General features: G+C 31.8%; 1 pseudogene; it reads left to right on the top strand.

Annotated features, from left to right (window-relative positions):
* The first annotated feature begins 426 nt into the window (after positions 1-426).
* Positions 427-4332, top strand: LOC121226888 (beta-galactosidase 15-like; annotated as a pseudogene).
* Positions 4333-11331: the final 6999 nt, after the last annotated feature.

Here is an 11331-nt window from a genome sequence, read left to right as displayed (position 1 = left end):
AAAACACATTAAATTATTGATTTTTAATCTGTTCTATTTATATAAAATCTCAAACCTTTTAAAAAATTTTTAAAAATTATAATTAAAAATTGTAAAAAATTATGTAAGAATATATAGTTATCATTCAACAAAAATAATACATTAATTTTTTTTTAATTTTAATGAATATCATACCAAAAAACTTAATTTAATATGAGATACAAAATCTCAATTAATTATAATTAAAAATATTTAATTAATGTTGTTCAAGTTTCAACACTCATATTATAAATGAACCTCTTGATTTCTCTAATTATATAAATCTAATTAAATATGTTTTGAAAATCTAGTCTTTGATATGAACTCAATTACTACCCTTATAAATTCATTATCATACTCTTCTGATTTTTCACTCCCAACACTTTTTCTTTTGCTTTACTGGATAAGAGAAGAATGAATATATTCAATCTTTTATTTACTGCTTTTATTTTTCTTTCATCCTATTTCATTCGAATGCGCTTAATGTCACTCATGATTCAAGATCCATCATAATTGATGGAAATCATAGAATTATCCTTTCGGGTTCGATTCATTATCCCAGAAGTACTGCTCAGGTAATATTTTACAATTGAATTATTCGGGGGTTTTTTTTTTATAATTTGATTTTGAATAATTGATTGATTAATTTTTATTATTAGATGTGGCCGGATCTTATAAGAAAAGCCAAAGAAGGTGGATTGGATGCGGTTGAAACATATGTTTTTTGGAATGCACATGAGCCAACTCGTCGTCAGTATGATTTTAGTGGAAATCTTGATCTTATTCGATTTCTTAAAACGATTCAAGACCAAGGTTTATATGCAATTCTTCGAATTGGACCTTATACCTGTGCTGAGTGGAATTATGGGTAAATTAATTTATTTTCAAATTTTAACTAACTATGATATTTAATAAATTATCTAACTAGTTTTTAATTTTTTTATTATTTTTTATTAGAGGCTTCCCTGTATGGTTGCATAACATGCCTGGAGTTTCTCTTCGTACTAAAAACGATGTCTTTATGGTAATTCTTTTGATTTTCAGTAACTTTTTAAAAAACAAAAATTCTATTCTATTTTGTTTACTTTTATATATAAATAATGTGTTTAATTTTTGTTATTTTTAGAATGAAATGAAAAACTTTACAACATTGATAGTTGATATGGTGAAAAAAGAGAAACTATTTGCATCTCAAGGAGGAAATATCATTCTAGCTCAGGTATATATGATAATTTTTTATGTTTTATTATTTTTATTATGTATTTAAATAATATCAAAATTAAATGTATATATATAGGTTGAGAATGAATATGGAAATGTTATGGAACCATATGGAGACGAGGGGAAATCATATATTAATTGGTGTGCCCAAATGGCTGATTCTCTTGATATTGGTGTCCCGTGGATCATGTGTCAACAAGCTGCTCCACCAAAGCCTATGGTATTGTATTTTATTTACTTTTTACTATATTATTTTATTTAGAAATACATTTTTTTGTGATAACGGTTGAATTTTGATTTCGATTTGTTTAATTATAATCGTAGCTGGAGACATGCAATGGTTGGTATTGTGATGAGTACAAACCAAAAGACCCTAATACCCCTAAATTGTGGACTGAAAATTGGACTGGATGGTGACTTTTTCTTTTTCTTCTTAAAATTGTTCTTAATTTAATTTTAATTATAAACTTTACATTAAATTTTATTTTATTTAACTTTAGGTTTAAGAGTTGGGGTGGTGCAGACCCATTTAGAACAGCTGAAGATCTTGCTTACTCTGTTGCTCGATTTTTCCAAAAGGGTGGTACACTACAAAATTATTACATGGCAAGTGATTTTTTTAAAAAATTAAATTCTTAAAATTAATAATTTAATTTTATTAATTAACCCCTTTGTTTTTCCAATTTTTTTAGTATCATGGTGGTACCAATTTTGGTAGAACTTCTGGTGGCCCATATATTACCACTACATATGATTATAATGCACCTCTCGATGAATATGGTAATTTCATGCCTCTGAATATATATGTATAAGTTATAATTATTCTAATTAATTATTAATTTTTATTAGGAAATTTGAATCAACCAAAATGGGGACATTTGAAGCAGCTTCATGATGTTCTACATTCCATTGAGTATATTCTTACAAATGGAGACGTTAAAAATGAAAAACTCAGCAATTTAGTCATGGTAATAAAATGAATATATATAAAAATTTATTTGATAAAATAATAAATATTTATCATTTTATTCTAATTATTATTCTTAATTATATATATGATTTAGGCTACTATTTATGAAACAAAGGAGAAATCAAGTTGTTTTTTGAGCAATACAAATACCAAAATAGATGCAAATGTCAACTTCGGAGGCATTAATTACTTTGTTCCAGCATGGTCTATTAGTATCCTTCCAGATTGTAGGGAGGAAGCATATAATACCGCTAAGGTAAATCCTATTTTTGTGTTTTGGGTTATTATAATTATAATAAATATGTTATGATTGTTAATGGGTTTATATTTAAAAAAAAACTAGGTTTCTGCTCAAACTTCATTGATGATTAAGAAATTGAACAAAGCTGAAGATGAACCGAGTTCTTTGAAATGGATGTGGCGACCCGAGTTGATCGAATCTACTTCTGTTCAAGGAAGGGGAGATGTTTCCGTTAACAAGATTGTTGATCAAAAGGATATGGCAAATGATGCTAGTGATTATTTGTGGTATATGACAAGGTAAATTATTTAACACAACTATATTCAATTCATTTAATGTAAATTATATATATTTTGATTAATTAATTAATTTATTTTTTGGACAGTATTAATGTTGCAAAAGATGATCCCATGTTGAATGGAACAGTGACACTTCGTGTCAATGATACTGGTCATGTTCTTCATGCTTTTTTCAATGGAGAATATATCGGTAATTATGAACTATGTTTTATATATATTATATTGAATTCAAAATATATTTATTTGATTATATATGTATTTGTTTTCGTAGGTTCTCAATGGTCAAAATATGGTAACAACAACGTGACATATGTTTTCGAGAGGAACGTCAACCTATCCCTCGGGAAAAACTTGATATCATTACTTAGTGTCACTGTTGGATTCAAGGTATATACATACATATATATATATACATACGACAAATAAAAAAACTCTAGAATTTTAACATATAATTTGAATCAAAATAATGCAGAACTATGGTCCAATGTTTGATCTGGTTGGAGCTGGAATTACATCACCAATTGAGCTAGTTTTGAACAAAAATGTTGTCAAGGATTTGTCTTCAAATAAATGGACATATAAAGTTGGTTTGAATGGGATTTCAAACAAGTTTTTCGACACAGATTGTGCTTCAAAATCATCATCCAAATGGGTCTCTGACCCTATTCCGGTTGACAAGAACTTCACTTGGTACAAGGTAATTAAAACCAATACATTTACTTGCATATAAATGTTACATATAATGTTTGATTTTATTAATATTTATGTTTGGTTATTTTTTTTAAATTGTAGACAACATTAAAGCTCCGTTGGGGAATAAACCAGTTGTTGTGGATTTACTAGGTTTAGGAAAGGGCATGGCTTGGGTAAATGGTCATAGCCTTGGTAGATATTGGCCATCTTATATAGCTGATAAGCAGCTTTGTAAGACAGAGACTTGTGACTATCGTGGTAGATACATGATAGTAAATGTGTCTCTAAGTGCGGTGAACCTACCCAAAGATGGTAATCTTAAGTTTTTTACATATGTTAATATATATTTTTATATTGTTAGTATTTTTTTCATTATTCTAATTTTGTTGTTTTATAGGTACCATGTTCCTCGATCATTTCTTAAAGACAGTGAGAACACTTTGGTATTGTTTGAGGAATTTGGTGGTAATCCTTCTGGTGTACAATTCCAAACCGTTGAAATCGGATCGGTTTGCATAAATACTCACGAAGGAAAAGAAGTGGAATTATCATGCCAGGATCGACCAATTTCAAAGATTAAGTTTGCTAGTTTTGGTAGTCCACAAGGTGTGTGCGGATCATTTGACAAAAGTGAATTTGACTCGGAAGTGGATGCTTTATCAATTCTTGAAAAGGTAAGTTATTTTCATATTATTTTTAATATCTTGAAATATATTTTTCCAATGATATATATTTTGAAATTTTAACAGGAATGTCTGGGTAAAGAATCGTGCTCCTTCAAAATTACTGAAGAAAAATTCGGAAGACCTTCTTGTGAAGTAAAAAATTAGCCGTGGAAGCCGTTTGTGAAGATTTTACTCTTTAATTTTTTTTTTAGATTTTCAATAATTTTAGGTCTTTTAGTTTTATTTTTAATTGTTTAGTTAAGTTTTTCTTTTGATTATTTAGGAATCATCTTAGGTTTTGTAATTATATCAATATAATAAAAGTATATATATTATTTATTATTTGCTTCATGATAATATTCTCTTATAGATTTAATATACAAACTAAATCTAAAAACTCTAGAAAGGCCAAATGAAATTAATTTTGTCTAAATTATTGTAGACACCATTTTTGATGAAAACGGGTCGACTTGGATTTTGAAAAATGAAACGGGAGTCGCCACCAATCCTTTTCTATGAGGTGTGATTGGATCACCTCGAAAAGTAGTTATTTTTAATAAACGGTTTGATTTTATTAAAACAACAGGTTTGATCCACGAAATTCAGAAAATGGGTTCGGGAGTCGGTTACGCACGAGGAAGGATTAGCACCCTCGATACGCCCAAAATTGGTACCTTAGTTGATTACTTAATGTCTTAATGTCGAAAAGTTGAAAACTTTAAAGAAATTTAAAAATACGTTCCTTGTATTAAAAAGTTGAAAATTTTGGGAAAGGGGACACATTCCGCGTTAATCGAGAAAAAAGTATCATATCCAGTAAGTTAGGACACAATGTCTCGAATTTCCGATACGCGAATGAATGCCAAAATTTATTTATTTAAAAGATATTTTATTATCTCGGGTTTAGGAAAGGGATCATGCCCAGTAAGTTAGGACACAATCTTTTCTTAACTCCCGATATCATTTAAAACTTGAGTTTAAAAGAATCGTGTAATAAAGTTTAAAAGAATATTCAATTGTTTAAAATCAAGTGAAGAAATCGCAACCCAATACGTTAGGGCACAATTCTTAAAATATTAAACATTGAATATTGCATTTATTTCGAAAAATCCTCGTCTCGAGAAAACAACGTGTCACATCCAATGCGTTAGGACACAACGTATTGAATTCTTGATAACGAACTTTATATCATTTTTAAAAGAGTAATCTCGATTATTTAAATTCAACGAAGAAAATCGGAACCCAATACGTTAGGGCTCGATTCTCTCGAAGATCTAAAATACCGAGTGTTACTATTTAGATTTTTGTTTTGATAATCCGAGTAAAATGAATGCAAATATAATAATGATGACAATGTAAATAAATGATACAAGCAAATAATAAACAATAAAACAATTTACGGCAAATAACAAACGATAAAAAAAAGTAAAAAAAAAAAAATGTAAATAAAAAATGAACAAATCAAAAAATATAAATAAAGATACATAAAGTAACATATAAGCATGAAAATATGAAAGATGCGCAATACACCTGGTACAATTCCAAACCGTTGAAATCGGATCGGTTTGCATAAATACTCACGAAGGAAAAGAAGTGGAATTATCATGCCAGGATCGACCAATTTCAAAGATTAAGTTTGCTAGTTTTGGTAGTCCACAAGGTGTGTGCGGATCATTTGACAAAAGTGAATTTGACTCGGAAGTGGATGCTTTATCAATTCTTGAAAAGGTAAGTTATTTTCATATTATTTTTAATATCTTGAAATATATTTTTCCAATGATATATATTTGAAATTTTAACAGGAATGTCTGGGTAAAGAATCGTGCTCCTTCAAATTACTGAAGAAAAATTCGGAAGACCTTCTTGTGAAGTAAAAAATTAGCCGTGGAAGCCGTTTGTGAAGATTTTACTCTTTAATTTTTTTTATTTAGATTTTTCAATAATTTTAGGTCTTTTTAGTTTTATTTTTTAATTGTTTAGTTAAGTTTTTCTTTTTGATTATTTTAGGAAATCATCTTAGGTTTTGTAATTATATCAATATAATAAAAGTATATATATTATTTATTATTTGCTTTCATGATAATATTCTCTTATAGATTTAATATACAAACTAAATCTAAAAACTCTAGAAAGGCCAAATGAAATTAATTTTGTCTAAATTATAAGCCAAACTTTTGGTCATTGACAACAATGAACAAAGACATTTACTTGCTTTTAGGCTGCAAAAGTTGTCATTAATAGACTGCTGACATGCTATCAAATTCTAGAGGTTCAATTCTTATGATTTTTCTTGTTACTGTTGGGCCTGTCGAAGACGAGAGAAACATTTGTCACTGTATGCAAAAACGATAGACAAATCAAGGAGTGTTATGTCCATCCATCCATCCATACTTTCGGCATAGGTAATTTTCTCGTCTTAGGGTCTCCTTTCATTTCTTTTTGAAGTTCACTGAATTTAGTTCTCGTTATTGTTGACCGACGCAAGCTTGTCCGGTTAGTTCTTTGCACCATAATTGTTAGTTAACCTGTTGTGTGGGAAATGGGAATATTTCAGGTTCATTCGGTAATCATTATTTCCTGCATGCTTACCATGATTGGCTGGAGAGAATACGTTGTTGCTTTTGATTTAGGCTTGTATTGTCATTTTTACATTTGAATTAACTCAAGCCAAATAATTTTTTCGATTTCCCAAATTCTACGAGCAAAAGTCTGAACGATAGGCTAAATCCTTAAATTGCAAGGATATACAAAAGTTTACGCCATATTTCATTAATCTTACAAATTATTTTTTCTGTTCTTTCAGTATCTATCGAGGTTCAGATGAATAAATTATTTAGCAAAGGTGTATCTACTGTTCTCGCAAACAGCACCATTGATGCATTTGATGATCATGAAGAAATAGAGGTACGTTCGTCTCCTCCTCCCGTATCAGTTTCATTCATATATGACATCCTATTTACCTTACATCTTCCTTTCTATGCTTTTAATTACCTGAATATCACTGATATATATAATAATGGTTATTATGTATGCCGACTCGTTACTTTCTTGCAACAGCCATTCCAATTTAGGTCATCTTGACAGCGTAAGACAATACTAGTCAGCTGATTTTAACGATATACCTTCCTTTGTGGGCGTGTCATGCGTTAAATGTTTATTATCTTCCATCGGGTTGTTTATATTGCTAGGGTTTGACATCATCATTGCTCATTGCAATACTATCTGCCTCTTTTCATCGATATATAGTGTATATATTTTTTATCTGTATACGTGAATGATTTGCCCATGGAAATTCTTTATAATTTCCTGTTTTCTCTAATAGGTGTTAGCAAAACGAAAAACGACAGCTTGATCTATTAACAGCTCAGACTTGGTTTTCAGAACATAAACGGCTGAAGAAGAAGGCTTGTTTCTAAATATTCTAGCATTTTTTTCATCCAAAACGGGTGGGATAATGCTTTTGGATCGCAACTACTACTTTGATTCGAGTACTAGCAATGTGAATAGTTATTACGAATAATATTATAGCTGCTGCGCAGCGATTACTCTTTACTAATTGCTCAGTGGCCAGACTGAGTCATTGGCATTTTGATCTCTGCATTTCTTAGTAGTAAACAACTGATGCTAATGCTATTGATTTTGTTGTTGGCAAGTTACAAAGTTGAGCATGTTAGAGTAACTAATAAGACAGTTAGGCAGTTTGTTAGTTAACTATCGGTTAGCTATTATTAGCATGTAACACCCTTAACCCGTAACCGTCGCCAGATTAGGGTTACGAGGCATTACTGAATAAGACACAATTCAGCACAAACATTTATCACCTTTCATGCCCCAATGAATAACTATACATTTATAACATTACTAAACTCAGATGTTCACGAATAATTTATACTAGATTCGAAAAATATAAATTATAAAACCAATTCACCTCAAATTTAATCAAACTAACTAAACATATTTTACTTATTATAAAATAACATAACAAATTACATATACATTAAAATTCCATTAGCCGAAACTTATGACTATATAGTAAAGCATTTGGACACTTAAATAAGCATCAATCATATGTCACTTTCATATACTCAACTTACAACAATACCCGCTTATACATGTTTAAACCACAACTAACCATATCACTTCATAACATTAACTAGTACCAATATAATTTATTCATTCCTTAGAGTATTTGGTTGCTTATGATTTTTGAACCTTCGACCATACAATACTTTAAAACTACAGTATAGGTCAACTCCATACAATATAGGTTAACTCCATTCACGTTTTTGGGGTATTCACCATGTTATAAAGGGTACCGTTGTCAGGCTACTGATGGAAGGGTCTATATTTCCCGTCATGTTACATTTCATGAAAATGAATTTCTATTTAAAACTCTCTGCCCCAAGTCTGCAGCTTCCATACCTTCTATTTCACAGTCTAGTTCTAAGCTTCTTATTATGACACCAGTTCATACAGCTCAGGGTACTCCAGTAGTTAATGTTCCAATGGTTACTCGTGTTAATTCCTTGAATGAGGTTTCTGTGCTCAGTGTTGATACTCTAGTACAGTCCCCTTGTGTAAGTTTCAGCTCTAGAAGGTCTAGTTTTGGTAGGCCACATGTGTCTTCTCCATCACCTGCTATCCCAGTTAATTCTTATGCAATGGTTACACGTAGCAAGGCTAGTATTTTTAAATCGAAGGCCTACCTAAGCAATGTAGCTTGTTTATTGAATGATACTCTGCTGACATCCATGAAGCAATGCAAGATGAGTGTTGGCAAGCAGCGATACATAATGAGTTACAGGTTCTTCTTCAAAATAAAACATAGGCTATTTGTCCTCTGTCTGCTAATAGGAAGGTCATTGGATGCAAGTGGCTGTTTAAAGTGAAAAAGAGGGCTGATGAGACCGTGGAGAGGTATAAGGCACGATTGGTGGCTAAAGGTTTTTCTCAACATGCTGGATTTAATTTTTGCGACATGTTTAGTCCAGTAGTTAAGGCAACAACTATACGGGCTGTTCTAGCTATTGTAGTCATAAAAAGGCTGGTCATTAAGGCAAGTTGATGTGAATAATGTCATTCTCAATGGGGATCTAACATAAGAGATTTATATGGCTCAACCACCTGGGTTTGAAGTTGCAGGTGACAATGGCCAAAAACTTGTTTGTCGACTGACCAAGGCATTGTATAGTCTGAGGCAAGCTCCTCGTGCATGGTTTCAGACACTAAAGCAGTATCTAGTGGATTAACTTGGTTTTTGTACATCGAAAGCTGATCCTTCACTATTCATTCGAGCCTTCGATGGATAACTCTTGCGGCTTATGACTCATGTGGATGACATAGTAGTCACAGGCAGCTCCATTACAGATATAAACAAAGTGATAAGTCAGTTTCATGATAATTTTGCTCTTAAAGACATGGGTAGGATCAATTTTTTCTTGGGCATTGAAGTGCAACATACACCTCAGGGTCTGTTCCTTAATCAGAAGAAATATGTCTCGGAAATACTTCATAAAACAGGCATGGCAATAGCTGCACCTACGCCTACACCCATGGTGAGCACTCCCAAACTAGTTGCTTCAGATGGTAGTCCATCATTTGCTGGTGGTCACTTGTATCAGAGTACAGTTGGCATGCTTCAGTATTTGTGTATTACACGTCCTGACTTAGCGTTTTGCGTGAACAAACTAAGTCAGTATATGAACTTGCCTAGTGATATCCATTGAAAGGCAGTTAAGCGTGTATTGAGGTACCTTATAGGGACTATGGATCATGGTTTGTTCCTCTCAAAAGGTCAGTTTAAGTTAGTGTGCTACTCTGATGTTGACTGGGTTGCCTCTGTTGAAGATCGACGTTCTACCACAGGATATGTGGTTTACCTAGAACCAAACCCGATTGCATGGTGCTTCAAGAAGTAAGCAGTAGTATCCAGGTCCTCATCTGAAGCCGAATACCGCATCTTAGCTAATTGTGTATCTGAGTTGCTATGGGTTAAGCTGCTGTTAGATGAAATTGGCATGTCAGTTTGTCAGATACCAGTAGTATGGTGCGACAATCCCTCTACAGTCACCATGACTGCAAATCTAACTCATCATACTCGAAAGAAACATGTGGAGATTGATCATCACTTTGTGCGTGAAAAAGTACTTGATGGTGTACTGCAGGTCAGTTTTGTTCCATCCACAAGACAAATTGCTGATGTTCTTACCAAGCCTATACCACTAAAACAGTTTGCTACATTCATACAAGAATTGCAAGTTCGTTTCAGTAATGACGATATTCAAGTTTTAAACGTTGAAGCAAAACCGGGAGAATATTAGAGTAACTAATAAGACAGTTAGGCAGTTAGTTAGTTAATTATCGGTTAGCTATTAGCACATGTTAGTTAAGTTTGCTACTATAAATATACAAACAACGATTGTACTAAATGATAGTTTTGATTCAATGAATATTTTCACAAGCATTGTATCTTAACAGAGCATACTGACTTGCAACATCTCCCAAATGATCCTTCTCCAGATATAAAATGCTCTTCTGGAGCTTAGAAGGTATGCTTTTACCTCGTATATATCACTATATTTTCTAAACAGAGTATGCCAGGATTTCTTCCTTTATTTCCATATTTTCGCTACAAACATTACTAAGTCTGCCTTCTCATTCCCTGTTAATGTTTTGGCATAACAGAAGAAAGGCGATCCACACAAAATCCTGGATTCTGAACCGCTCGAAATGATACTGCTTCAAAGACTTTCAGTTGCCTTCATTGACCTGATTGCTACTGCCGAAAACATCCCTCCTGGATCTCAAGAACCATAATTTCCGGAAGTTGACGAGTACACTTGGAATGCTTTTTCTAAAAGAGACCGAACTCGCCACAACAATATCTAACACTAGTACCCGAATTCAAGTATTTTGCATTTTTCCATAGAGGTTATTACTTAAAATCCAACCATGGCCAGAAAAAATAAGGGTAATAAAATGGAGAAATATATAAAAACCTTGAGACAATATACTCTAATTTCGGATATAAATAATTTCCCAAAAAAATTTATAAGCTCTAAAATTAGGACCAAAATAATAAAAAAATTAAATTTACCATCAAACAATAAAAATATTAAACAGAATCAAGGGAGTGAAATCTGCCGACTTTATCTTATATATATATATATAAAAGAATCTGCCGACTTTTTTATTTATTATATACTTTATATACAGTCCAAATGC

The sequence above is a fragment of the Gossypium hirsutum genome, unplaced genomic scaffold, assembly GCF_007990345.1.
Source record: "Gossypium hirsutum isolate 1008001.06 unplaced genomic scaffold, Gossypium_hirsutum_v2.1 scaffold_577, whole genome shotgun sequence".
In the NCBI taxonomy this organism is placed as follows: domain Eukaryota; kingdom Viridiplantae; phylum Streptophyta; class Magnoliopsida; order Malvales; family Malvaceae; genus Gossypium; species Gossypium hirsutum.
The sequence above is the reverse complement of the archived record's forward strand: the minus strand, read 5'-3'. Positions and strand labels throughout refer to the sequence as shown.